The 27,177-nt window shown below is 47.1% G+C and overlaps 1 long non-coding RNA gene across 1 annotated transcript in view; it reads left to right on the top strand.

Annotated features, from left to right (window-relative positions):
- Nucleotides 1-788: 788 nt before the first annotated feature.
- The window catches only part of LOC308613845, a 41,813-nt gene continuing 15,424 nt past the window's right edge, over nucleotides 789-27,177 (top strand). The window contains exon 1 of the long non-coding RNA XR_014015326.1: nucleotides 789-835. This is a non-coding gene — a long non-coding RNA (uncharacterized lncRNA). The remainder of the gene's footprint in view (nucleotides 836-27,177) is intronic.

Raw genomic sequence — 27,177 nt, 5'->3', positions numbered from 1 at the left:
CTTGTGGTTCAGTGGCATTAGTTCACGCCCCCTCCTCAGAGATTTGAGTCCCAGCTCTGTGAGACCCCTCTTCCAAGGTGCTGGGTTCTGATCTCTTCCCTTTGTTCTCCCAGTCCTAAGAGTGGTAGCTGTTTCCTGCAGTTACATGTTTGCATGACATCAGTGTTCTTTTTCTGCCTTTTCAGTCCTTTGATAGCCGTCCAGCCAATTCCCTATATTAAATCCCCTCATTGGCTGCTAATACGTATGGGTTTTCTCTTTGGGGGGATGAAAATTTTCTGGAATTAGATAGTGGTGATGGTTGCACAACCTTGTGAATATACTAAAAACCACTGAATTGTACACTTTAAAAGGGGGAATTTTATGATATGTGAATTATACCTCATTAATATTATAAATACTTTATGTTGAATTACCTGAACTGGAAACTGATTAATATAGCATTAATCAAGGAGAGTGTGGTGTCTAATTTTATGTGTCAACTTGGCTGGGCCACAGTACCCAGATCTGTGGTCAAGCGTTATTCTGAGTGATTCTGTAGAGGTGTTTTGGATGAGATTAACATTTAAATCGGTGGACTTGGAGTAAAATAGGTTGCCCACCAAAATGTGGGTAGGCTCAGCCAGTCGGGTGAAGGCCTGCTTAGAATAAAAAGACAAGTCTTCCCCAAGCAAGAGAGAATTCTCCAGCACACTGCCTTTGGACTTCATCTGCCAATCTCTTCCCAGTTCTACAGCAGACAGCCTTCAGACCTGAACTAGAATATCTGCCCTCCTGGGTCTCCAGCCTGCCAGCCCAGCCTGCAGATTTTGGACTTGCCAGCCTCCAAAATTATGTGAGCCAATTCCTTATAATAAATTTTTCTTTATATACATACACACATCCTGTTGGTTCTATTTCTCTGGAGAATCCTAATACAAAAGCAACTGTTGGCAGTCCCAGGGAGAGGAGAATGAACCTTGCTGAGACCCTAACAGATAGATTTGTGGGATCGTGCAACCACAGGATGACTGCCAGGAGCTCGAGAGAGGAGGAGAGAGGGACGTTTGGAGACCATTGACTGAGGAGTAGAGGGACAATAGACATTTAATGATGCTTCCCTGACTTAATGATATTGATGATGTAATAGATCTCCCCGCTCTTTGAAGCCTTGGTTCTCTGTAAGTCCTTTGGAACTCAAATACCACCCCAGAGAAAGTGGGATGAAATTAATTAACTGAAATTAAGTTTATACTACCCCAGCAGAGCTCCAAAGAGAAATTCAGGCCAGTTTTGAGAATGTTAGAAAAAGTGTCCTTCCTTGTACATTCGTGCTTGTGAATTGGGATTCACAAACACTTCACAAACATTTGCTTTTATTTGTCTACTTTCAAGATACATGTTGGCATTTTGTGGTATGACATGAAATGACTTTTCAGAGATAGAACCTTCATTTGTAACTTTGCCACTCAGTATCAGGGCAGCTGTGTATCAAGGTTTTTACAGTGGCTGGCTATGGGCAGAATGTTTGTGGAACTTACAAAATATAACCTAAGATTGATGTAGAAGAATAAAAGTCCCCAAATAGCTGTCAAGTTTGAAAAATGAGAGCAAAAAGAGAGAACACAATTTATCAGACAGAAAGATATGATAACATATGGCAAAGCCATGGGTAGTTCCTGTGCAGGAATGGGCAAATAGATATATATGGAAAGAAGAGGGACCCTGGGAGCAGACCCCTGGACATGGGAGCCTGGTGTGCAACAGAGTGCCCCAAACACCTGGGGGAAGAAAAGACTGTTTTTTAGATGGCATGGGAAAAACTTACTCACTCTATGAAAAAGAAAAGTTGAATGCCTATTTCTTGTCCTATATGAAGGTAAACCCCACTTAGATTTAAGAGCTACATTTGAAAGGTGAAGCTATAAAGTTAACAGGAGAAATTGTTGAAACACATCTTTGCAACTTGATAGCCGAAAACTTCTTAAATGGGACCCTCCAAACGTTTCTTCTTAGGGAGAACAATTAACGCATTTGATGATATCAATATTAAAGATTTTGTTAAATGATCTTCATAGATGATGTTAATAAATAGATGACAGATTGGGAGGTGTTTTCTATGATGTCAAAAATTATTGGGACAAATGGGGAATGTTGAATATGAACCCTAAATCAGACATTAGTAGTGTATAAATGTTAAATTTATTGAGTGGGGGAATTTTATTATGGCTTATGTAGGAGAATGTCCTTGTTCGTAGGAGATTTACACTGAAATATTTATTGAAGCGTCTGAATCATTGGTAATCACAGAAAGGAAAAAATAAAGCCAAAATGAGATACACATTACACACATCAAGTTGACAAAAATAAGAAAGCCAGGTTATGCCAAATGTTGGGGAGGCCGTGGGGAACCAGAAACCATGATCTCTATAGTCTAGAGGTCTTAAAGGGCAAGCTGGCAGTGCAGAACGACACTGGGCATACGTGTACCCTAGCATCTAGCCACCTGCTCTCAAGTGCCAGAGAACCTCACTGGGACTGAGATGGTCACCATAGCATTGCTTATCTTAAGGAGGATGTGAAGCCACCTAGGGCCTATCCCCAGGGGATTGGATCAGGCAAATGAGGTAGACACCTACTAGTCGGGGTCCACTTCCTACCCAAGCCTTATTAGAATCAGAAGCCAGAACTTCTGAAAGACCTGGAGAGAGGGGCCAGAAACAGGAGAATGGGCAGGTGGCAGGGGATCCTGTGGGAAGATTCAGGACTCAGGGGTCTGGAATTAGTTTGAGTTGAGGAAAATAAATGTAATTGTATTTTTGCATGTTTACGTTTATGAGTAGAGCTTTACTCCTGCTATACTGTCATTAGCAGCTGTTAGGTTCCCTAACTCCCCAGGAGCCAAATGGAAAGATAATGCTTAACCCCAAAGGACTGGATCCATAGTGGTGGAATTTTAGGCAGAGGACAGTCTAATGGGGGGATATTTTTGTATGATGGTAGTGGGAAACCCATGGTGCAGCACACATGAAATTTTATGCATGGCCTAAAAAAGATTTTCAGAAATTCTAGAGCTTCTTTTTCTTAAGCAAAATGTATAATGATGTCCTAAAAATAAATACCCACTGTTTAGATGGATGCTAGCAAGGTCTTAGCAGTGTATGTGAAGGTCTTTTCAGGGAAGAAAAATAGATCAGTGTTCATTTACTGTGTAGAAAAAAAAAAAAGCCCTCAAGTTTTAAAAGATTAATGTATCAGTTCTTTTTGCAGGTGTTGATTGTTATCTTGTAGCACTCAAAGGAATTTAAATTCCAATGCCTTTGTCTCTCTTGATGTAAAGTAAGGGACTGATATTGAACTTGCTATAACCAAGGGTGAGGACGCAGAGTATCCTCTGTCTAGCATCAAAGGAGTCTTTGCTTGTTGAATTTATGCCGGGACAAAACCTTGGGAAGAGAACTCTCTGAGCAGTGAGCATGTCTGAGAAAAACCGGTTCCAGTTCCCGTCCCCCCCACCCCCCCGGCCCCGTCCCCCTGAGACCTAGGCCAGGGTGAGAGGGAGAAGTGAACTTGGACTGAGCTGAAACCACGTGTCAGGGCCCTGGGCTAGGCATTCTATGAGGTCTGGTTTGTATTTCTCACACTTCCCCTCATGAAGCAGGCATCGTTCCCACCCAGCTTACAGATAAGAACACTGAGGTCCAGAGGGATTAAAGCAGCTGGCCCGAGGTCACACAGGCATTTCATGAGCATGCCAGGATTCCAACCCCAGGTGGAATTCCTACCACACTGGGCTGCCACGCTCAAACAAAAACTGAAAAATATTCTGAAGCTTTATACCAGGCCTCAACAGGGCTCCAGCTAGTTTGTCTGAGCTTGTCCTAAAGATGTCCCCCACCCTTCTTAAGATGCTTTGGCATTCTGACGCAGTCAGCAGAAAATAGCTGCAGGAGCAATTACTGCCCCAAATTGAATCTGTAAATTTCAGGTCATTCAGATCTCCATTCCATATGCAGACTTTATTAATACCGCAGCTTCAGGTTCAAAATGTCATGTTCACTGAAAAATAGAAAAAAAACCCCAAAACAGTCCATTGTAGCCACTGGGGCTCTTACAGAGCGAGGCTCAGCTGCCAGGGACACTTACCAATAGCCTGAAGAAATGAAGCTGGAGGAAATGCAGTCTGGCTTCCAAACCTTTAATAGGCTACGGTTTTGAGGCTCTTTGCCTCTAACCTTTCAAAATTCCTGCTCTGCAGGGAGGAAGAGGCATCAACTAGAGATCAAGGTTGATGAAAAGCTGAATATTCAAACTGACATTCACCAAGAATGATGAGGGAGGGAGCTTTAATGGAATAACAAACGATTCTCCTGAAAGAAAATGTCAGACAGGCAGTTTTTTTTTCTTGGACTTTCTTTCCTCATCATCTCCGGCCCCCCTCCCACAATCCACCCACACACACTTAAATTTTGGCTTATTTAAACTTCAGGAGAGTTGCCAGCCAGGCTGGAAGAAGTGAAATTAGGACAGTTCCAAAGCCTTGGTTTTCAGACACTAATAAATTAGGTGAATGATAAGGCATTGGTGAAAACCTGCAAAGGGGCCAATTTTAAAGTGATTCTTCCTGCCTGAGTCAGCACTGGCTTTGGTGGGGTCTGGGATCATGGTAGAGAATCTCTCGGGTCATGGGAGTATGCTCTGCATTCTGGCATATTTGGGGATGGAGAGGTAAAATCCCATCCTGAAGTGGATTCAATGTAATTAGGTCCAACAGAACTTTTCTGCTTCCAGATGAAATGTTTGTTTCAAACAGATCAGCTTTGCAAGGATGTCACTGAAAACCCCGACTGTCCTATTAGGAGATAACAAGTCTGTGTGCAGTTAGTCTGTGGCTCATTTGGCTTTGCCTGGTGTTGGACTTTGTGTGATTATGGGGTCCTCCCTTGGGATTTTTCTCTAAAGAGGGAAATGACTCATGTACTGTGGCCTCGTTATTTACAGGAGAGTGGCAAGATCTCATACAGAAGGTTCTAAATGTTAATGTTTCAAATTGAGACGGTAAATTTTTGCAGCCAGTTCTATTTACCTATCTATGTTTGTTCTGTCATCCCTATCTGTCTGTCTGTCTATCTATCTATCTATCTATCTACTTACTCAACTACTTACCTATCATGGTCTAAATGTTTGTGTCACCACCACATTCATATTTTGAAATCCTAACCTCCAAGGATGATGATATTAGGAGGTGGGGCCTTTGGGAGGGGCTTAAGTCTTGAGGGTGGAGCCCTCATGAATGGGATTAGTGCTCCATAAAAGAGGGTCCAGAGACATCCCTAGCTCCTTCCACCTTTCAAACAGTAAAATGGCACCAGCTATGAACCAGGAAAGGGCCCTCACCAGACCATGTTGGTGCCTTGATCTTGGACTTTGCAGCCTCCAAAACTGTGAGAAATAAATTTCTGTTGTTTATAAGTGGTATTTTGTTATAGCAGCCTAAACAGACTAAGACATCATCTTTCTTCTCCTTCTTTTCCTTCTCCCCTATCTATCTATCTAATCATTCAAAAAAATACTTATTGAGCTCCTACTATCTTCCAGGTCATAGGAAAAGCCCAAGACAAGCTTTTTTGAAGACCCCAGGGACCAACACTTGAATAACCTCCCAGAACTTATTAAAAATGCAGATTCCAGGCCCCTCTTCCAGGAATTCTGATTCAGCAGCTACTATTCATTAAGCACTTCCTAGGTACTAGGCAAGGTATGTAATAGCATCTAATCTTTACAGTATCCATTCCAAGGGGGATGATTATTCTTCCGATTTTACAGAGGCAGCTCAGAAAAGTTGAATAGCTTCCCCAAAGTCACATCTATTAAGGGGTAGGATTCTAACCCAGATCCATCTGAACCTAAAATCGGTGCTCTATCCATCATACTGCTCTTAGCTCAAAACACTACCCCAGTTCTGATGCCAGCCCAACAACTGGCAATGTACCCAGTTAGTTAGGCTGATAATGGTTTTCCTTTCAGTGGACTTGATTTGGGTCTTCCTCGGATATTTTCTCTGGTTGGAAGTATTTGGCCCCAAAACCCAGTGTCTGCAGGAGGAAGTCTAAATTCAAGGGTTGGCATTCAAGGCTCTATACAATTTAGCTTCCTCTTATTTTATCCCTTTCAGATCCCTGCACAAACTCTGGGGCCAAGTTGGTCTGCCCTCCATCTTTTGAATGCCAAGAGGTTGTTATAATCGAGGAAGATTCTTTCATCTTTTCCAAGGCCAGCCTTTCCACACACTCTGGATCCTATTTCCTTACCTTCAAGGACTATCCTTTCTTTTCCCTGTGTGATTAATCTCCTCTCTCTCTACAGTATCTCTTCAGCAGGTGAAATGCTCTAAGGTCTCCGGTCTTTAAAAACTCCTCCTTGAGCCTGCATTTCCCTCCAGCGATTGCATCATATCTCTGCTCCTCTTATCAGCCAGACTTCTCAAAAGAGTCTTTTCCAATGCAACACTTCCCATTCATTCTTCTGCCTCCTACTGAAATTGTTCACATCAAGGTCACCAATAACTTTCATGCCAACAAATCCAAAAGCTTTCCTACTCTCACCTTAAACTCCCTGCAGTGTTTGGCATAGTGGACTACTCCCTTCTTTATTAAATACTTTTTCCCTTTACTTCTGACTCATCTGAGGGTCAACTGCAGATGACAGAATCCACCCTAGCTAGCTTAGGCAGAAAGAGATTTAATAGGGAGAGTCCAGTGCTTATAAAAGCATTGGAAAGGTTGGAGAGGCAGCTGGAGACTGTCACCCTCCACATCTGATCCAGCAGAAACATCTCTGAGAAGAACACTGAAGAACTGGCCTGTCACAGGAGCTGCTGCCTCTGCCATGGCTGGGATGCTGCAACTAGTCCATTTTGCCCCTGCTGTAGTCCATGCCAACTGAAGGAATGCTCCATACCTGCCTCTCAACACTCACAAAGTTAGGGACTCCCAGGACGCTCTGCTACAACTGTTCCAAAAACCCAAATGCCCCCATGGCCATGCTTGCCAGGAGGTGCAACAGATACATGCTATGTCCCATATTCCAAACTGTGAGTTAGTGTACCTGCTTGGAGAAAGCTAGGTCACATGCAGATCCGAGCTGGAGGGGAGCCATGGGTATGATATTCTTTGGCTTCCCATCCTCTTCGTGGGCAGGAAGGCTCATTGCAAGGAGGTGGGAATGAAACTGAATGAGCCACAGCTTCTCTGTGGGAATGAAACTGAATGAGCTACAGCTTCTCTGATACCACCTTCTTCTAATTTTCATCCTTCCACAGAGTCCAATATTTCTCAGTCTCTCTGTTCAACTGACCTCTATATATCAAAGGGCTTCAGAGCTTGATTCTGGGTCCTCTGCTCTTTCTCTATCCTCTCCCTAGTGATCTCTCCAAGCCCCATAGTTTAAAAAAAAATAATAATAATTGATTGATTATTTATTTTTGGCTGTGTTGGGTCTTCGTCTCTGTGTGAGGGCTCTCTCTGGTTGCGGCGAGTGGGGGCCACTGTTCATCGCGGTGCGCGGGCCTCTCACTCTCGTGGCCTCTCCTGTTGCAGAGCACGAGCTGCAGACGCACAGGCTCAGTAGTTGTGGCTCACGGGCCTAGTTGCTCCGCAGCATGTGGGATCTTCCCAGACCAGGGCTCGAACCCGTGTCCCCTGCATTGGCAGGCAGATTCGCAACTACTGCGCCACCAGGGAAGCCCCCCAGCCCCATAACTTTTAATCTCCCATTTTGATGAGTCCCATTTGTGTGTCTCCAGCCCTGTGTCCTTCTTGACCTGAATATATAAGAAGTATATCAAACAGAGCATGCTCCAAACAGAACCCAGGATCTCAGTAAAACACAGTATCATCATCCTACTGCTTTAACCAAAAACCCAGGAGACATCTGGATACCTTGTTTTCTTTTCCTCTCCGTGGTAGATCCTGAGCAAGTGATGTCACTGCATCCTCCAAAAAAACCCCACTGCATCCCAGAGACTTTCCCTGGCTTCCCTATCTAAAGAAGCCTCCTCCCTACCCATTTTTCTCTGTTATATCAACCTACTCCTTAAATTCTCTCTCTCTTTTTTTTTTTTTGCGGTACGCGGGCCTCTCACTGTTGTGGCCTCTCCCGCTGCGGAGCACAGGCTCCAGACGCGCAGGTTCAGTGGCCACGGCTCACGGGCCCAGCCGCTCCGCGGCATGTGGGATCTTCCTGGACCGGGACATGAAGCCGTGTCCCCTGCATCGGCAGGTGGCCTCTCAACCACTGCGCCACCAGGGAAGCCCTTAAATTCTCTTTTTAATTTATATGTTTACTAATTTGTTGACGTTGTCTCCCCTTCTAGAATATAAACTTCATGGAGGCAGGGACATCACCTACGTTATTTCCCATTATCCGTCTAATGTTTAGAGCAGGGCCTGGCGCATAATTTTTGCTCAATAAATATTTGTCAGATGAACAAGTGAAAGAATAAATGAATGAGGACATGATCACGAAGGCCCCTTCCAGTCTCAAATAGTCAGCCTGCTCAGAATGATCCAAATCTTACCCATTCATTAGTGCTCAGGCCAAGCCCTATCACCTTCAGGAAGTCAAGGATGGGATTCTCTTTCCCTCCTCTGCGCCAGTCATTTGACACATGGCACGCGTCTGGGTGTCAGCATTCTAACCACGTTGCCCATGTTCTATCTTTTCATCTAGACTCTCTATTCCTTGAGGGCAGGGCAGTTGCCACGACCTAGTAATAGCGTCTGGCATTTACATAGCTGTTCTTGAGCCATGGGAGGTAGACAAAGCTTCTCCCTAAGAGTCTTCTAACAATTTCACTAGTACGAGCTCGTTGCTGTCAAATCCCAGGCCCAGGGAGTTAAATGACTCCCACAGGGTCACATATTAAATGACAGATATGAGAGTCAAGTCCTGAAGCCCACTTCCTGCCTTATCTTTGGATCTCCTGGGTCCTCAGGTGGGGTTCACAGTAGACGATCCATAAAGATTTGTGAGATTGATGAGTAAGAGTGTGGGGTGGCAGAAGGAACACTGTTCTAGAGAGCAGGAGACCCGGTTCATGCTTTGGGTAGCTCTAAGCAGACCCTGCCACTCTCTGGGCCTTGGAGCCCCTTGGCAAAGGGAGTTGTCAGGTTGGATGATTTCTGAAGCCTGCGGATTCATACTCTGGTACCCCAAGCAGCAACTCCTTGGAGAAAAGAATCTTTTCTTTCTCAGCTATATCCCCAGTGCTTGCAACAATACTAGGTACACAGTAGGTGCTCAATAAATACCTGTTGACAAATGAATCCCTCAACCCCTCCCTTCATCTTGGTAGGACAGATGTGATGGAGTGAGGATTCAGCCTTCTTCAAGTTGCAATTAAAGGGAAAACTGACCAGAGGGATATGGTGGTTGGTCTGGCATTGAGTGTGCTGGGTTCCACGTGGTGGTTCAAGATCCAGGAGACTGCTGAGATCTTGGGAAGTGCGGCAGCCTCCAGCCAGACCATATTTCCCTACCTGAATGAGCTGTTACCAAAGGCAGTAAAGATCCTTTGCCATCCTCCGTGTCTCCATTTCTGGTCACTGCCCAAGACATCCCTTCCTGGGCTGATGGCTACCAGCTCCGGCGCCACCTGTAATGCTGTCCACTCTAAATGATCTGGCGGAAGCAGCTTGGCATGCTCTCTGGCTTTCATTTTGTGGTCAAGTGCAAAAGCTCCAAATATATGTGACCCTGAGATTATAAAAGAAGATCAAAGGTTTCCTGGCAGGCAGGCCTGAAGGCTGCCTTCTTCAGTCCCTGCATCTGAGTGACCACTAAGGCAGAAGGTGAGAGCAGCCTTCTAATTCAGCCTGCGGTCTGCACACACCCCCAGGCCTTACTCTGGGATTTTGACACCTCCCTTGGGAGCCTGCACCAGGAGGTCCAGCCCTCTGGGAGGCTGGCAAACCACCACAATGGCTTGTCTCCCTGCTGAGGGACACAGAATCAGCCCAAAGGCTGGACAAAGCTCCTAGAGCGGCTCCCGTGGCAAATATCAAGGGGGGAGTTTACAAGCCAGAGAATTCGTAGGGGCCTGGTTGAGCTCTCTGGGAAGACCTGGGCCATCCACCCAGAGGCTCCTCCCTCCTGCCTCTCTCTCCTCCCCTTTCACTTTCCCCCCTCTCCCCATCCTTTTCTTCGGCCTTTGACTATGATTTTCTTTGAAGGAAGAAATTATTTTGCCCCAGGAAACTCATTTATAGCAAAATAAGTGAAAGGTCTGGGCATCTTGCCCCACATGGGGCTCGTTTTCAGGTTATTGCCTTAGCGCGCCTTCATCTGGCTCTGTGGAGCTTGGAACCTCTCCCTGCCAACATCACACCTGGTTTCAACTGGAGGGGAAAAGGACTTCAGCTTTTCATCTTCTGGGCCTCTTTGTTATTACTGGAGCCAAGTTTTGGCCTGGGATCAGATAGGCGTGAGGGGTCTGGGAAATGGATCTGGAAAATGTCCCGGAGGCCGGGGAAAAGAAAGCTTCCCAGAGCCTTGGAGCGGCTGTCCCTCCTGGCTGGGGTGGGGCTGACCTGCAGCCAGACCAGCCTGGCGAAAGATGGAGCCTCTGGCCTTAGGGTCGTTGCTGATTTTGGATGCACGAGAAAAGACCTTCTTAGGCCTCTTGAGATGAGGAATTTTACGTGATTTGGCTTAAGTGAGAGATGCATAAAGATGTGAAAAAGCAAAAGGGTTAAACTGGGAGAGAACCATATGCTAAATCTCCTGAGTAGAGAGATTGCTTTTTGGGATAGTTTATAGTTTAGTGGTTAATATTTCCTTAAAAGCTGGATTATTTCTATCCCTTATTTATTATTTTTTTAATGTTGCTTTGAGAAAAACCAAATTATCCTTTAGCATGCCTAAGAGGATTTTGTCTATCGTATGTTTCAGGGTCTTTATGGTGTGCATATCTAGCAAAAACCATTTCCCATAAAAATACTAAGGGAGGGCATTTCAATGGAATTTTAAGCTTATTTAAAATTAATTGCAGATTCATTTCACTGCACATTCGTTGAGGGTTTTTCTTTTTTCATTATTAATATGAAGAAATGGTGAGAGCTCTGCCAAAAGTCTGAGAGGAGAAAGTGCTGCTGTAAAAGTTTTCTAGAAGCAGCAGGCAGACATCTGCCTAAGGTATGCATTGTTGGGCTAACCAGGCTTTGGCCTGTCTCTGATTAAAGGGAGCCCACGGGCTCGATTGAGAGCCTGACTCGCGGGGCCTCCATCCTGCTTCCTGCTTCCCTCCCATCTCCTCTCCTGCCTGGGCAGCAAACAGCATCACAAAGAGGATACAAATGGCAGGTTCGGGGTCACGAAGAATTCAAAGATAGCAGAAAGCAGAGACTGGATGGCAGAAGAGTGGCATGCCTGAGGGTGCGGGTGAGAGTGGGAAACAGATTCTTCATGGATTGTCACAAGGCAAAAGTCACATTGGCCCCTTAGCTCTGTGCTGAGTGTACCTGGGAACTTGGAAGGGTACCTACCAGCAGGAACAAGTTGGTCATTTGTGTTAGGTAGCCACTCGAAGGTCTCTGTGAGGAGACCATTGTAACTAAATTTAGTTTCCTTGAACTGCTGAGGCCCCAAAGATGTATGCATTGGAATTTGGTCTTGATAAGTCTGTGGGTCCTGGAGATGAACAAAAGGCCTTGGTGGGCATCCAATTCACCTGCTTGTTTTACACTGGGAACTTGAATGGGGTGAGGGACTTTCCCAAGGTTGCATTGCTGGCTGGGGAAGAACCAGGGTTAGGACCCTGGCTCCTAATTCCTAGTCAAGTGTGCTCCATTCCACATTGATGCCATGGGAAAATAATCTCTTAAACTGGAGAGCAGAGATACTGGGAGAAACTGGGAAAGGTTGAGGAGAAGGCACGGCTCCTTTCCGTGGGGAACTTGCAGTATCGGGGAGTACCCAAGACTGGTCAGGTGAGAAGACTGTGTTTATTTTTTATAAATTTTTAAATTTTAATTTTTCTGCTTTTCCGTGATTGGTTTGGGGACCAGTTTTCTTATTATTAAGCTGTAAAATAAATGGGCAGTTATCACTGTCCAAGATGATTATGTGGACTTGTGAGCGTGTCATTTAGATCTCTCAGTTCTACGGCCGGTGCTGTCATGATCACCACTTTGTAGAAGAGACCAAGGATGTGATCTGAGAGGGTCCACCCCTACTACCATCCTGTGGTTCCTGCCTTACCTAAGTCCCCACTCTACCTGGGCGACCACAGAGGCATTTCAGCTCCCCTGGTATCAGTGTCAGCTCAGATCCTGTGTCCAAGATTCCTTGAAAAGTCTTTTCCCTGCACAGCTACCATAGGAACTGACTGCAGGACTCTTTGGGAAGGGATCAGAAAATGGTTTATCATATATATTTGGGATCATAGTACTGGGTCCTTTCTCAAGGAGATCTGGCCTCCTCTTCAATCCATGGGCCGCAAGTCTGTGAGCTGACTTAGATCTGGAAACTGTATGCAGAACCACTGCATTCCTGTGTGGCAGCTTCTGCTTGCTAGCTCTTAGTATTTTGTTTTTCAGGGTTTTTTTTTGCTGTTGTTGTTATACATGTCAAATAACACCCTAGTTCACTGTCTATCTATCGTGCCCCTCAGAACAGCATGACCAATTAGCAGTCACCAAGATCCCCACAGGTCAAGGTGGCTTGATTGCCACTCCAGCCTTGCTGCCTATTATAGTAATTATATCCACCTTGCTGCTGCTGATTGAATGCTCTCCTTAGCATCAGCCTGTCTGGAATCCTGTCATCTCCACAAGGATTCTAGGGATCTCAGGTCCATGGCAGCATCTGCTACTTTCAACCCTGTCCTGCAGAGAATTGCCCCCACCACCACCGAGCTTCTAAAAGATGCTGGAGAACCCCTTTCCAGTGCCATCTTTATTGCCTTATAATGAGGGGAGGTTCTGGTTGCTTCGAGGGAACAAAGTGAACTCTGTGCTTTCATATAATACATCCATTCTAACATGCCCACCTTCCTGAGAATTCTACCCCTTCCTCAATATCACGCCAAACATTCCAGCATCTCCACCTCCTGGGCCATAGGCCATCAATGAGTCCAGCCTTGAATAAGGCCTCAGCAGTATCTTAGGGCTGGCTCCAAAGCTCTTGCCAAGACACTCACTCTGAGTTATGACATGTTCCCATGTCAATAAATAGAAAAGATGTTCAACCTTATCTTTAGCTAACCACAGTGAGCCCAAACTCTCAAGATCCACTCCCACACATGGTCTCATGATTCTTTCATGTGTTCAGCAGCCAGGTGCTGCCATTCCTCCAATGCGTAAGCAGTTTCCTCCCAGAGGAGGGACTGTTTCTCTTCTTGGGCTGTGCTGAATCCTGACCCTGGTTATTGGCCTGAGGCAACAGGTAATGGTACGGGAAGATCTTGAGAAAGCCAAGAATCATTTTGGGAGATGTCTGTCTCAGGTAAGGTTTATCCATGGTCTTCAGGCCTGGGGAGGCCACTCTTCTCTAGCAAAGAGAAGGGAGCTTCTTCTGCCCTGAGGACTTAGGGCATCTGGGGTTCAACATTCTCAGGCTTGTTCACCCAATGTCATCTCTTCCATATCTCAGGGTCCCACTCTTGCTATGAAGGCTTTGACTTTGATATGGGAAAATTGTCCTCTTGGTAGCATTGCCACATTTACCATTAGATCTGGGACTTGAGTTTTAGCCCAGGAGTCCTTCCTTGTGGGTAAAAGAGATGAGGGTCTCCACAGAGACCCTCACAGTGAACCTTGAGTTGATTGCTAACTGATCTGGGCCTGTCATTTTCTTTCCCTTCCTTTTCTTTTAAAAAATAGACTTTAATTTTTAGAGAAGTTTTGGAGTCACAGTAAAACTGAGCAGAAAGTACAGATAGTTCCCAGATATCCTCTACACCTACCCCCAGCACACACATAGCTTCCCCCACAATCAATATCCCACACCAGAGTGGTACATTTGTAGAGTACAAAATAAGATAGGTAAAATGAATTTAAATATGTCAAATATCACAATAAATATAAAGTAGCTTAAAATCTCTTGGTAAAAGACAAAGATTTTTAGAGTTATTTCTTAAATATGCAAAATTCAGTTTATGTGCCATCTACAAGAGACATACCTAAAACATAAGGATACACAGAAGCTGGATGTAAAAGCATGGAAAATACTAAACCAAAGAAAAGAAGTGGTGTGGTGATATTACTGTCAGACAAAATAGTATTTAAGGAAAACAGTGTAACTCACAGAAGCAGAGTATCACATAATGATAGAACATTCTTCACCAGAAAGATGTAACAATTCCAAGTGACATGAACCACCCCCCACCCAAAAAAATAGGCTTAAAATATATAAGGCAAAAATTGACAGAACTGTAAGGATAAATCCACAAATGTATGATCAAAGTAGATTTTAACATCCCTCTATTATTAACTGACTTTTCTAGTAGATAAAAAATTAACAAAGATATAGAATATTTGAACAACACAAATTTTGACCTAATAGAAAAGTACTGACTTTTGCACACAAAAAGAGAGCACACATTCTTTTCAAATACACATAGAACATTTGTGAAAATTAATTATAAGAAAGGCCATGGAGTAAGCCTCATAAATTTCAAAAGGATTATTGTCATACAAACTACATTATCTAATCACAATGTAATTAAGTATTAAATCAACAATCATAATGGCAAGAAACTACAACCCCCCCCCATTATTTTGGAAGTTGAAAAAAGAAACCCTTCTCCATAACTCATGGGTTAAAGAAATCATAAATTAGAAAATACTTAAAATTGAATACTAATGAAAATATTACATATCAAAACATGATGATGCAGCCAAAGCAATATGTATAGGGAAGTTTATAGCCTTAAAAATACTTAGACTAGAAATGAAGAAAGCCTAAAAATTAATGAGCCAAGCATCAAACTTAAGAAGTTAGAATAAACGCAGAAAGTATAGGAAAGTGATAATAAAGATAAGCAAAGAAAGAGAAAAGAAACCTAAACTGGAGGTAATTTTTTAAAATCCCCCAAATAAGTGTTTTGAAAAGATTAATAAACATTTGTCAAGATCCATCAAGAAAAAAGGGCACAGTCTAAGGAATGGAAAAATATCCCCAATATATAAAGGGGTCTCATATCATTCTTAGTTTTTTAAAGATGAGATTTAAAGTTCCTTCTAACTTCATTCTAAGTTCTTCATGGGAAACCTGAGCCCAGAGACTGAGTGTGACTTGCACAGGGACAGAGAGTTGATGGGCCTCTCTGCCATCTGCCTTTTACCTGTCTGATCTTAGCACCAATCTTTTCTTTTATGTGGCCTGACATTTTTCACAGGAGAATTATTCCTTTGAGTTAGAGGCCATGGCACCTCTTAAAATAGGTGGTTGAGTATTGCAGCGTGTGTATCTCAGGGTTCCCTTCAATCAATTCAACCCACTATGGAGCCCCTACATTGTGTGAAACATGATTGAAAAATAAATGTAGTGAGAGTGAAAAGTTAGTGCTCTTAACCTCTACTAACAGAATTCAGCTTAGAGAGGAATAATAGCTTTGGAATAATAGCTTGGTAAGCCACTGGGAAAGAAGGTGAGGGTGCTCATAGGAGTCCAAGCCACAGAGGTGACAGTTAAGTTGCTGTGAGTGAGAACGTGGGAGAATTCGGGTTTTGCTCATTCGAGGGCTGGGGAGAGAAGATCAGAGGAGAGGGAAAGAGGGGAGAGGAGGCAAGAGGGTGTGAAGCTGGGGACTACACGAATGGATGTGATCAGAATATGTTCCCTAGGGGTGCGGAGTGGCTGAAGGATTTCTAAGAATGAGGTTTGCTACTCTTTAGTCTGAATAAATGTGAGATGCTACAATGTATCATGTCTGTGTCTTTACTGAAAATATTTTCACTTAACCTAATTCCCACTGTGAAATTGTGAAAATGGAAGGCTGTGGCTTGTCACTTCAGGCTCCAGGATGAAAAAGAAAAATGAGTAGGAGCTGAATTTCAGTGGTGATGATGAGAATGTGAGCCCATTCTCTTGGGTGAGGAAATTGTTTGTGTCAGTCATGATTGCATTCAGCTGCAAGTTAGAGAAAACCCTCCAAAGAGGGGTTTGAACAAGGCGTTGGTACAGTGTCTCAAGGTTATCATGGAGGACCCAGGTTCCTTCTATCTTACTGCTCTACTTGTGTGGCTTCGGTCCTCATGGTTGCGTGGTAGCTGATCTCCTGCAGACATCTTGCCCATGTTCCAGGAAAGGAAAAAGGGAAGGAAAAAAGGTCAGATGCATGAATCTGTCCTCTTTTGAAAAGCTGTCCTAGAAGCCCCATCCAGTGACTTCTGCCCGGGGTGTGTCACATGGTCACGCTTAGCTGCAAGAGAGTCTGGGAAGGAGACTATTTCAGTGGGGCTTATTGCCTCCCTGAACAAAATCAGGGTTTTGTCATTAAGGAGGGCTCAGAAAATGGCTATTGGGTAGGCAATTAGCTGTGTCCCCCACAAGGCTCATCTAAACTAGAGCTAAATGGGCTGGGAGATCCCAGGAGCCACCTGGATTATTTGGAGATGAATAAGACAGCCTTTGAGGAGTTCACGATTTAGAGGAGGAAGATAGACACCTAACTGGAACAACAAGAACACTGAATGACATTTTAACATCACATGGTTAGGGGAGGTGGTAGAAGTAAGCACAGGGGGCTCTGAGCACAGAGACAAGATAGCTTAGCTGGGGAGGGGGAGAAGGCCCAGAGCAGAAGTTAGTCACATGGCTATGGTGAGGGAAGGGGCCTCTTTGGCAAAGGGGTCCCTGTAAGTGAAGCGGAGGGATGCGGAGTCCTGGTGGTGGGGGGAGTCACAGGCAGGTTCATATAGGGGACTCTCTAGTCTAAGGTGGGAAGGGACGGGACTGAAATTGGAGACGGCAGCAGGATCAGACCGTCAAGGGCTTTCTCTGCTAGGGTGTGGATCTTTGCCCGCATCCTCAAGGCTCTTGGAAGCTACTGGAGTGTTGCACAGGGCAGTGACCTGGTCAGAACTGTGTTTTGGATGACCATTCTAGCAGCCACATTGTGGCGGGCAGGTTGCTCAAGCAGAAGGCAGAGAAGTAGGCAGGATGAAGGGGGAAAGGAGGGCTGTGCAGTGGGAGGGATGGAGAGTAGAGGTGGTCTCTGAAAACTCTCAGATGTAGGGGTAGAGCCCATGCTGCCCCTCCCCAGGTCTGTTGTCCGGGGGATGAGTTTGTGGTGGTGCCCTGTACTAATCCAACCCAGGAGGAGGGTCAGGGAGTGGGATGGGGCTACTCTTTGTTGCGGTGTGCGGGCTTCTCATTGTGGTGGCTTCTCTTGTTGCGGAACACCGGCTCTAGGCGTGTGGGCTTCAGTAGTTGTGGCACGCGGGCTCAGTAGTTGTGGCTCGCGGGCTCAATAGTTGTGGCACGTGGGCTTAGTTGCTCTGCGGCATGTGGAATCTTCCCAGACTAGGGCTTGAACCCGTGTCACCTGCATTGGCAGGGAGATTCTTACCCACTGTGCCACCAGGGAAGCCCCTGGAAAGAGAACTTTAATCAAGATGTTTAGATATAAACAGAACCTCCCCTTTTTCAAAGTTGAGGAAATTGCCCTGAGAGGGGTAAGTGAATTATCCAAGGTCACAGGACTGTTTACTGAACTCCAGTTTCCTGACTCCTACGTCAGTGCTCGCTCAGCTCACGGACTGTGCCTTTCTGTCCGTCGTGTTGGCTTGACTGTCACCTTAGAAGGACGGGGAGTCCTTGTCCTGGGGAGATGGCATTCAGGATTGCCGAGGGGGCTTTGAGGCTTAGCAGCAATTAGATTTGGCTGCACTGGTAAGGGCTGAGGGAGGTTGCAGGGAAGCAGAGGTGTCTCGGGAGGGGAGTGGTGGGCATGGAAGAGGGGTGTGGCGAGACTGGGGGAGAGGAAGCGAGGCACTGCCGAAGACCTAACCTCAATTGCTTGTGGTCCTCCCAGCAGCTCGGGAGGTTGGGTGAGTCCTTCATCTGTGCACGGAGTGGCGCTCACAGGTGACCTAAGTTCAAGTTGTCCAGCTGGCCTCGAACCCAGAACCCCTTGAACCCTGTGCTTGTGAGACCAGCTGCTGTCTTGAGTCCTCACCAAGCCGGTTGGGCCTCTGATGCCCGCTGATCGACCGGACCCTCGGCTAGAAAGGGACCGGCGATCGGTCCGCAGGTGGCGCTGCGCACCCGAGCAAAGACGCAGCGCGGCCTGCGGGGCCTGGGGGTGGGACTCTCTCCTCTGCCGGAGAGCCGCTCGGCCAACCGCAGCGCTTAGGCAGGAATTAGAGGAGAGGGCGCCGGAATGAAAGGGCTCCCAGACTTCAAAGGAATCTCCCAGAATTTCCAGAGCAGCGAGGACCGGCGAGCGCGTTCATGGCCGGAAGTGCAGACCTGGGCACCTCGGCAGGAAGAGGGGGCCGCTGGGGTCTGTGGGCGCGTGGAGCCCCCGCCCCTCCATCCCGGACCACCGCCCCCCCCACCCGCTTTTCCGGGTGTGTGGTGGGGAGCGCAGGGCTCTGCCAGGCGCCACCTCCCGCTGACCCGAACCCCCAAGGCCACGTTTCACGCGGAATCTGCCCAGATGACTCTCATCAAAGGCCACAGCCACAAGGGATACCACCTAAGAAAGACTTGCGAACGGGTTTATAGCCATGTTTTGCTGAAAAGCATGCTGCAGGTATTCAGATGGAGTTTATTTTGCTTGGGCGGGGGTGAGGGTCAAAAGACACGTGGTCCCTCGCTAGCTCTCTAGGGACTCAGCTTTCTCATCTGGTAAGTGAAGGGCTAGGGCTTGGCCTTTGAGCTCCGACCTTCTGAACTTCTGGGGGCGACTTGTTCACAACCCCACCTTCGCCACACAATTGAGATCAGGCCACTCGTTTCAGCAGGAGATTGGGGTCACTTGTGAGTTTTTCTGGAAGTTATTCCAGTTTAGCATAAGGGCGGTAGAGAGGCTCCAATGTCAGGATTTAGCGGGGACAAGATAAAATTCAGACATCTGGTGCGGTGCGGGACCTCAGGGAGGAGGAAAGGGGAATATGGCATGGTGGGTGCTGGCTGGGGACCAACAGAATTAAAAACAACCGAAGGAGGGGCCGTAAAGGCTCTACCCTCTTGCTTGGTCCACCATCCTGAGGTTTCTGGGGGACCCCCAGCTGCAAGCCCCTGAGCCTCCTTGGGACAGTCACCCCATTGTTGTAGTAAATGCTGAGCACTAACCAGGTGGGAGGGGCCATCCTATCACTCACACTCTGCAGTTTCTTGCCCACCCTGATGTCCAGTGAGTTAGAGCTGAGCTTGGTCATGGCAGCGCCCAGGTCACACAAGGTCAGGCAGGAGACTTCGGGAGGACTGAGATAAAGTTGGGACAGTGGAGGCTTGGAGGGCCGGCAGCAGGGTGGGGCTTCCCTCTTATCAGAAGAGCTGAGTCAAGAACCTGGCATCTTCAGGGGCAGTGAGCTTCTGTCTGCTTGGAGGCTAAATCCTCAGACTCTGATGCTCATAATCTTCATTATACATCATTATTATTTCAATTATGATTAGTAGCACCTCCCTTTTATTGGGTGCTTCCTGCAGCATCTACGTCAGTCTTCATAACCATCTATGAGGTAGGTAGAGGCTCTTGTTATTCCATTTTGTGGATAAGAAAGCAGGCTTAGTGCAGAGTTATGTTACCAGCTCCCCCGTCCCATGTGCATCTGGACAGCACACCTAGAGCTCATGTTGAGCTGGCAGTAGCCCTGGGAAGTGGGCAGGGCACTGTTGGGCTCCCGTTTATGTAATGGGAAAAGTGTGCACCTGTGAGCCGGCAACCCACTGTAGGTATCAAAGTCAGTGACCTGAAGCCAAGGTGGCAGCCCAGGCCCGGCATCTCCTTGGGTCTCTCTCTGTGGGTCTTCATCCTGCCCAGCTCATCCACATGGGTGTGTTGGGTGTTCAACCCAGGTGGTTGAATTTCAGGCTAGTGGGGTTGGAGGACAGTTTAGTTTTGAAAAAGAAGATGAAGGAGAGGGCCTCTAGCAAGCCCTGGAACTGTAGTGTGGAACGCCAGGCATCATCAAGGTGAGAGTGCGCTGACTATCCACGCTGTCTGTGTGTAGGGCCAATCAAGAGGCCCTGCGGCTTCACCTCAGCATCCATGGCCTTGCATTGGTTTTACCCTCTGACCTGACGTGTCTTACGGAATCTAGCCTGGGCTGTCCTCCAAACTCAGGTGTGATCTGAAGGGACCCAGTATAGAAGCCACAATAATCTAAGACCCCTCCCTCTCCAAGAAGCGAGTGGGATGTGTGCTTGTGGGTGAGAAGCCAGGTCAGCATGGCCTGATGAAGACATTTGCAGAAACCACTGACTTCCGGTCACCTCATCTTCCCTACTGCCAGCGCGTTAGAAGGAGGTCCCTGTGCTTGACCTCAGAAATCAGGTTGGGCCCCAGTGTAGGGTTGGAATTCCACCCCAAGGAAAGGCTGAGAGAATCTTCTTTTAAGACCTCAGCTGGGTGTGGTATCAGTTAAGCCGAGCATACACAAGGCTGGAAGCAATTTCTCTGCCCAGCTTCTCACCCATGGCAACTCTTTTCAATCATCCATTTGAACTGTTCCCCAAATGTGGTTCTCACTGTGGAGGGTGGACACTTGCCCCAGCTCCTTCTAAGCTTCAAGACCCCTCCTGACTCTACTATTCTGGGTCTTGACCTGAGTTTTTTGAAGATAGTTTGTTTGGGATTTAATCTTTTAAAAAACTTATATAAAAATGTATGTTTATTAAATTAAATAACAAGCTTTCATGACAGGCTAATAACTATGGTAAATTTTAGATACGAATATAAACTATGTTTTGAGATATTTCTAACAACTATCACATGACATGAAAATAATCTGATTTCTATTGGTGCTAGTCACAGGCACTATTAATACTACTTTTTTTTTAATAATTAAAAAATTGAAGTGTAGTTAATTTACAGTGTTGTGTTAGTTTCAGGTATACAGCAAAGTGATTCAGTTTTATATGTATATATATATATTTTTTTCATATTGTTTTCCATTATAGGTTATTATAACATATGGACTATAGTTCTCTGTGCTATACAGTAGGTCCTAAAAAACAGATATTCTCGGTTTTAGCCCATACTATCCTTAAAAGATGAGGTGTTTTGGATTTTCTACCCTTGTTTAAAGTGTCCACAGGCCAAATCCACCAAGTATAATATATAATACATACAGTGCTCCCATTAGGAAGGGTGAAGCAGATCCCGGGGACCCACCTGGGCAGGTCTCCAGACATGTTGTGAATGAGAAAAGCAAATTGTACGTGGAGGATACAGCTACTCACAGCCACAACAGCAAGCAAGGAAATAAAACTCCCTCCAAAGCAATATTATGAGCTTGTTTTGGGCACATTATGTGGACGTGTAGATAAATAGAAAGAGGCTAGGATGCATTCTCAGGAAGATGAGGGGTGGTGTCTTTGGGGAGAGGGGAGGGAGGAGGTAGAACGGAGGTTGGTGCACAGGGACTTTGGCCTTATCTGTAATGTTTTAAAGTTTTATGAGAATTAGTTGTCTAATTAAAAATTGATATTTAGGGCTTCCCTGGTGGCTCAGTGGTTGAGCGTCCGCCTGCCGATGCAGGGGACACGGGTTCGTGCCCCGGTCCGGGAGGGGATCCCACATGCCGCGGAGCGGCTGGGCCCGTGAGCCATGGCTGCTGAGCCTGCGCGTCCGTCCGCAACGGGAGAGGCCACAGCAGTGAGAGGCCCGTGTACCAAAAAAAAAAAAAAAAAAAAAAAAAAAAAATTGACAGTTAAAAAACTTTCCTCTCTCTGGTGGTGGCTGCACACTACCTGTTTTAAGCTCCCAGCTGGCATTTTGCACCACGGGGAGCGGGCTTGTGGGCTTTCCATCCTGGAAACCCAAACACGTGCAGAACACCTTGCATACCAGGCGCTTTACCTGTGTGAGCTCATGTGTCATCAGCCAGCCCTGGGTGCCTGCAGCCCGATCTCTGGAGCCTTTGATCTGGTTCCTCTCAGCTCCTGCCCTTCCAGACTCTGGACCTAATTTCTTCAGCGTCTCCACAGATGGCAGCCCCTGTAGCAGGGCCGTGTTTTGTTGTTCTTCTCTGGCTGCCCTGACAATCGTTCCCTTTCTCTCTCTGTCTCTGCCCCTTCTCTCTTCATCGGCACAGTTCGTGGCTGCCAGTGGGGGAGGACTAGGCAGGGAAGAAGGCGTTTTCAGTTTTGTTTCTAATCTGCTTCCTGAAGCTGCCCCTGGGCTGTATGTTACAGGAATTTCTGGGGGCCCTTCTGGGCTCAGCATGATCCCCCAAAGACCTGATTGTTGCACCCTGTTCACTCACTTGTCCTTCAGGTATTTATGGGTCATCTACCATGTGCTTGGAGCTGTACTAATCACAAAGTGTGCTGCTCTGTGGACTTGGAACCCATCCACCTCCTCCCATTCCTGCGGTCACTCCTCCAGCCAATGCTTCCTCATTCTCCCTGACTCATTTCTACTTAAGCTTGAGGTCTTAACTTAGGCAGCACTTCTTCCTGGCAGAAGCATCCCTGAACCTGACCCTCCCACCTGAGTTCTCTGCATCTTTCTCTCAGGCCGCTTCTCACACTCTGTGTAATTGTAGCTTAAATTTGTCTGTCTCTCCCACCAGACTCTAATGTCATGAATATAATGTCTTGAATAATCACAATGACAACGCCTACAACAGAGTGAGCTCTTTCTTACCTTAACACAGGCGCCATGCTAAGCATTTTCTGTGCCTCCCACCATCTAATTTTCACCTCCCTTTGAGGTGGGAACCATCATTATCTCCATCTTGGAGGAGGAATTGAGCCCTACATCAAAAATGTGCCACAGTCGGCCAGTTAGTAGATGGTGGAGCCAGGACTCACACCCCAGAGGTCTGAATTCAGAGCCCACACCTCCCCGCACTGGGAAGGGCAGGGCTGTATCTGTCTGATTCACGATTATATCCCTAGCTCCTAACGCAGTGCCTGCCATCTAGAAGGAACTCAATAACTATTTGTTGAATGAATAAATAAATCAAGAGATGTTCGGCGATGGGCAGCAAACATAATCTCTGCTAGGATTAGTTCCCTTTAAATGCAGTGAGGGGAAGCACAGCTACATTATTGAGTCACACCAGAAAGCACTGGCGTACGTAACTAAGACAATCTGAAGACTCTGTAGCCAGGCAGCCCCACTGTGGCTGTCTGCTGGGCTCGGCTGGGCTGCCAGGCCAATGGGATTTGATAAGATGGGGCTGGACACACAGAGACGGTCCTGGAGTCTGGGGTAGAGGCTGGGGACTTCCTGGACCGGGAAAGGGAAAGGGCCGTTTTGGGAGTTTCAGGTTAGCAGAGACCCGCTAAGATCTGAAAACAGCACTTGCTGCGGGGAGATTGACGGGAGAAAAACAGTCCATAGGACTCGAATTTATTTTATTCTGTCTAAAGTGGGATTTCTGCTGATGGTTTAAATCGGTGGTTCTCAACCAGGATAATTTTGATCCTCAAGGGATATTTGACAATATCTGGGGACATTTTTGGCTCTCACAGCTGGGGGGTGGGGAGCGGTCCTGGCACCTGGTGGGGAGAGACCAGGGATGCTGCTAAACACCCTACCGTGCACAAGACAGCCCCACCAACCCCAACAAGAAATGAGCAGGCCCCAAATGTTGTTAGTGCCAAGGCTGAAAAGCCCAGATTTAAGTGATGCAATGGGTGAACCCGGGGAGTAAATGACGTGTGTGGACGTGCCTCCTGTGCCGGCCTTGACTCCTAACAACGCAGGCTGTGGCAGGGGAGGGACTAGAGGTGACAGATGCCCTTTCTACTCCCCCACTCTTTCCCCAACCCTGGAAAACATTACCAGGGACTCGGCCCCTCTCTGCGGTTTCCCTCCCCTTCTCCCCATTCCTCACAGTTCTGTTATCGCTCCAGGATCAAAAGTTTGAAACATTTGGTGCCCATATTTGAGAAAAGTGAAGCGGCTGGGTCTCAGATGTGAGCATGCTTGGCTCACTTCCCCCAGGGACTCTGATGTAGGAGTGTTCACACTGCTCATAACTTTGGGGGTCACTACCAGAAGGGAGCGGGATGAGAACGGGATGGGGCGGACATTGGGCGCTGTGACGTGCTCTCCCGTGCCCCAGCTTCTGGCAGCCTGACCCCTTCCCCGCGGCCTGTGCATATTCATGCTGTAAGTGTGTCCTGAGCACTTCCTATGTCCCGGACACATTGTCAGGGGCTGTTTGGTTAGCGGGATGCTTCAACCTTCAAGGCGAGTATAGTCTCTTAGGAGAGAATAGGATTCTCTGTCTCTTGCTCTGTTGTTTCAGGTCCTACGAGAAGCAGACCCCAAGATAGAATTAGACGTGCAAACACTTTACTGGGGGAAACACCTGTGGAGGATGAGGGACGAGGAGTAGGCAGGGGTGTGACACCTGTGAAAGGAGAGAGGGCAGGAACAGGGATTGGACAGGAAGTGTCTCAGACCGCAGGGCAGCTCTGAGAAGGTGTCATTTGCCGGTTACAGCCCGCATCCTGCATGAATGGTACCAGTACCTACTGTGCCCAGCTACTGGCTCCTCCCCACCCTTGACCCTTGGCATTGCTTCTGTGGCCTTTTCAGACACCTCTGCAGGAACCCTGGACCACTCCTCCTCCTTTCTCAGAAAGCAAGAAAACGACGGAAGCCCAAACTCCTGCCTTGGAGCTGTCCAGGCCCCCAAGTCTGGCTCCACGGCCGCCATCCCTCCTTAGTCCTTTCCCTGCCGCTGGCCCGTCACCCTGCCCAGGTGGCTGGGGTCTGTTGCCCGCTTAACCAGGCTGCTTTCAAAGCCTGCTTTTGCCCATCTGCTCAAGTCATCCTCCTGCCCAGAGTGCCTTTTCTTTTCCTTTAGTCAAAACTAAATCTACCCGTTGCCTGGCCTGAGCCGACTCTCACTCCTCCCAAGATTTCTTCAGCCCCCCACTGGAATTTATGTTTTATTCAGAAGCACTGAGGGGTTCCCTGGTGGTTCAGTGCTTAGGACTCGGCACTTTCACCGCCATGGCCCGGGTTCAATCCGTGGTCCGGGGACTAAGATCCCGCAAGCAGCACGGCACAAAAGGAAAAAAAAAAAAAAAAAAAAAAAAAAAAGCATGGCCATAAATGAAGACCTCATTGCTTTCCAGTTGTCTCAGCTGTTATGATTATATTTCTTTCCATTTTTAAAAATTTTTTTATTTATTCATTTATTTTTGGCTGCATCGGGTCTTCATTGCTGTGTGCAGGCTTTCTCTAGTTGCAGTGAGCGGCGGCTACTCTTCGTTGAGGTGCGCAGGCTTCTCATTGCGGTGGCTTCTCTTGTTGTGGAGCACGGGCTCTAGGCACACGGGCTCAGTAGTTGTGGCTCGCGAGCGCTAGAGCGCAGGCTCAGTAGTTGTGACCCACAGGCTTAGTTGCTCCACGGCATGTGGGATCTTCCCGGACCAGGGCTTGAACCCGTGTCCCCTGCATTGGCAGGTGGATTCTTAACCACTGTGCCACCAGGGGAGTCCCTATGATTTTATTTCTTAAACTAGCTTCCAGGACAGCTAAGGACACGATGAATCAGTTCTCTGTCCACCATCTCTTCTTCTTTCCTTCTCATCTTTCCTTCCTTTCTTCCATTTATCAAGTATAACGTTTGTCAGTAGAAACTTGGTCACCTTCAAGGTCCCAGCTGGGCCCCAAGTTGGCAAAGTTGGGGTATTTTTTGGTCTCTAACTGGCCTGATCTTGCCCTTTCTCTTCCCTCTCTGGGTCCTGGTGACCTCCAGCTCCCCTTTCTCCGGCTTCCCCAAATTAACCAGTATTCTCAGTGCCCGGATTCATACAGAGGAACCAGTTACTGGTTCCAAAATGTAATTTCTCCCTAGGGAAATTTTTGACTAGGCCCTAGAGAGTTGAAAGGACAAAATTCTAAGGAATTTGATACATGAACTGGACCCTGTACTGTCCAGTACAGTAGGCACTAGCTGTGTGTGGCTATTTAAATTAATTAAAATTAAAATATAGTTCCTCAGTTATAGTAGCCATATTTCACGCGTGGCTAACGGTGACTATACTGGCCTGCATGGACAGATTTCCATCATCACAGAAAGTTCCCTTGGACAATGCTGAGAGAAGGAAAGGCATTTTTAAAAAGCAGGTGTGAGGTATAGCGGGAACTTTCTTCAGTCCTGAATCAGCCCCGTTTAGGGGTTCTTGCTAAGAGAAGAGCCATGTCTTTAAGGCTTCCTTGTTGAGCTGAAAGGAGGCCCCTCTGAGCCATTCCCAGTCACCAGAGATGCCCCTGCAGTGAGCACAGGCCTTGAGGTCATGGGAGCAGTGGTCCTGGGGGTAATGAACAGGCCCCTGGTCACCTCCCAGGCCTGGGTCCCTGCCCTCTGGCTCTGAGATGCATCTCTGGATGGCCAGATATCTCTGGCCACTCACAGCTACCCTCCACTGCCCGCAGGAAGGGGAGGCCTGTTCTGCATCTGCATCGGCCCGGGTGCAGAATTCCTAATGCACTGGAGAGTCGACATTCTGCAGCAATTGGTATCAATTATTAAGCAGAAAGCCCAAGGAGAGTCTGTGGAGCAGTGGAGAGTGTGGAAGGGGAGGGGGAGGGAGACAGTGCTGGGGAGGAAGAGGGGATGGCAGTGGCGTGGGCACTGGGCAGAAGGTTCGAGTGCTGTCCCTCCCACACAGAGAATAGAACCTCAGGAACGGGGAGTGAATGGTCCCGGCCCACTCCTGCCAATCAGTATTTGGGGTGATGTTTCTCCTTTAAGTGGGCTTCCGACAAACCTGAGTGTGCTCGGGAGTTAGACACCAGGATGCTGAGGGGACTTGAGGCCTGAGATGAGCTGGGAAGAGGGCAGGGCAGTGCTCCTCCAGGTTTGCAGGGTGGTCATCTAGAGCACGGACGGGCACACTTTTTATGTAAAGGGCTAACTATTTTAGGCTTTGTGGGCCTTACAGTTTCTGTCGCAATTGCTCAACTCTGCTGTAGCACAGAGGCAGCTGGAGACAATATGTAAACAGATGGGCGTGGATGTACTGCAGTCAAATGTTGTTTATAGAGACAGG

Source organism: Mesoplodon bidens (genome assembly GCF_964165515.1).
Source record: "Mesoplodon bidens genome assembly, chromosome: 3".
Classification (NCBI taxonomy): Eukaryota; Metazoa; Chordata; class Mammalia; order Artiodactyla; family Ziphiidae; genus Mesoplodon; species Mesoplodon bidens.
This window is presented reverse-complemented; position numbering and strand designations above follow the sequence as displayed.